The following is a 2,046-nucleotide window of genomic DNA, read 5'->3' on the forward strand; positions in this document are numbered from 1 at the left end:
GACACAACAGCCACTGTCGGGGGTGTAGGCACACACTGACAACATAGGTCACGCCCGCTAACTTTCATTAGCGCAGACACTACAGCCTCTCTTCGGCGTACATCGAAATTCATCCGTGTAGCGCCACCAGGTGGAGCCAATCACCACACTCCGCACAGCTCACATCACGCTTCCCACCTCTCCCCTCCCATGCTTGATTTGTTGATTTGATTGATTGTTTTACGCGCCGAAGCTGCATCTAGGCTGTGAGGTGCGCCGAAGCGGAGGGCTCCGGATTAATTTTGACCACCTGGGCATCTTTAACGTCCGCCGAAATCTTCAACACACGGGCGTTTTCGCTTTCCGCCTCCATCAGGAAAGCGGCCGCCGCGGCCGGTAAAAGAACCCGCGTCATTGGGCTCAGCAGCACATGCCATGCTTGCTCATCGCCGTATACCCGAGAATTTCCCACAGCCCTTTCGGTACAAATTCAACCTCATAAAGCTGGCCTCCGTGTACCGCTACTTGGATTAAGGGGGTACGGTCGGAAAGCGGCAGGGAGATTGAGAGGTTGAAAGTTTCCTCCGCCTCGTATCTGTCGATGCACTCCGCAGTGCTCACCGTTTTAAAAAATCAGAAAGCACGCCAAGCATCATGAACCTCTAAAATATGACATTGTTATTTATTTTTTCACCGTGGTCAACATTGCTTTTTATTTGACCGAGAACATTGCTTCTGGGGACCATTAGGATATCTGTTAATCGTAAATTATCAGCTGGAAATGTTTAATCATAAGCTACAGTCCAATTCTTCCATAAATCCCTTATTGAGATTCTTGCATAAATTTAACGCCGAAAAACATCACGTTCCGATGAGCGCAGGGCGGTTGACCTGAAAGCAGTGCGTCTGCATTAGAATGCACAGCGGTGAATCCACCTTGGGAGCCGGTTTCTTTGGCCCTATCGCGTGATCCAATTTCTGTCGCGGCATTGTACGCACCTAACGCGATCCGACTGCACCGTCTCACCGTGGGGGTGTAGCTCAGATGGTAGAGCGCTCGCTTAGCATGCGAGAGGTACTGGGATCGATACCCAGCACCTCCATATCTTCCCACTTTTTTTTGTCCAAGCAGATTTCAAGAGCGTGTGCAGTCATGGACAAACGAAAACCAAACGCGAATCTATGGACCGGAACACACAAAATTGCATTTCGTTCACGTAGATCACAGAATGGCGGTTTGGGTATATTTGGGAAGACACGTTTACAGGCTTTGCTACTACTATGGAAAGATACGACAATTTGACTTGCATAGAGCCCGACAGACACACTTCAGTTGCCCACGGAATGGTGCTCTTTGTGTGTCCCGTTCACATTTGCGCGTTCGCATTTTATCTGTCCATGACTCTGCACAAATTGTTGTTGTATACTCGTACGGCGCAAATATTCGCAGTTTCGAATGCAAATCAAGTAACTCTGGGCATTTCAAACGCAGTACATGCCTATGCTTTTAAATTGAAAAAAGCTCGAATACTCGGTTTAGTCCAACATTTGACCGCACTACTAATGCGGAAGCTTGTGTCGGATGCAAACACGTCGTATGCCCGATATAGAGCGTGCGAGTATCAACCAGGCACATTCCTGAGGCTGCTGAAACGGAAATATGCGCTCTCGCTTACATTCAATTTTCGCGAAGCCTGCGGAGGGCGTTGTTTGTTTTGAAAAATACAGAAAAAACACTAGGCGATAGCCTATCTGGTTTTATTTCCAGCTTTTATTTCACCTTCTTCTTTGCAATAAATCACGGAAAAGATGTTTATTGCTCATTTCGGTTTTTGATGTTTTTTTTTTTATAACGCGAAGTTTATTTCGCTAGGATTCCGTGTATTTTGCCAAGTCTTAGAGAAAAAACTACCGAAGCAGCACATGTTTTTGCAGCGCAAGGCGTGGGAAGAAGGACGTCCCGGTGTGTGTGTGTGCTATAAACACGCGGTCATTACCAATGCCGCAAGTCGTTCAAAACATGATTCGGACCTGACGTTTAACCGCCTCATCACTTTGTTATGCATT

The 2,046-nt window shown here is 47.2% G+C and overlaps 1 non-coding gene across 1 annotated transcript; it reads left to right on the forward strand.

Annotated features, from left to right (window-relative positions):
- Positions 1–1,009: 1,009 nt before the first annotated feature.
- Positions 1,010–1,082, forward strand: Trnaa-agc (transfer RNA alanine (anticodon AGC)). The gene has a single exon. It is a non-coding gene; the product is annotated as a tRNA-Ala (tRNA).
- Positions 1,083–2,046: the final 964 nt, after the last annotated feature.

This window comes from Haemaphysalis longicornis, unplaced genomic scaffold (genome assembly GCF_048455015.1).
Source record: "Haemaphysalis longicornis isolate Haplotype H1 unplaced genomic scaffold, Haemaphysalis longicornis Haplotype H1 scaffold_5, whole genome shotgun sequence".
NCBI lineage: Eukaryota > Metazoa > Arthropoda > Arachnida > Ixodida > Ixodidae > Haemaphysalis > Haemaphysalis longicornis.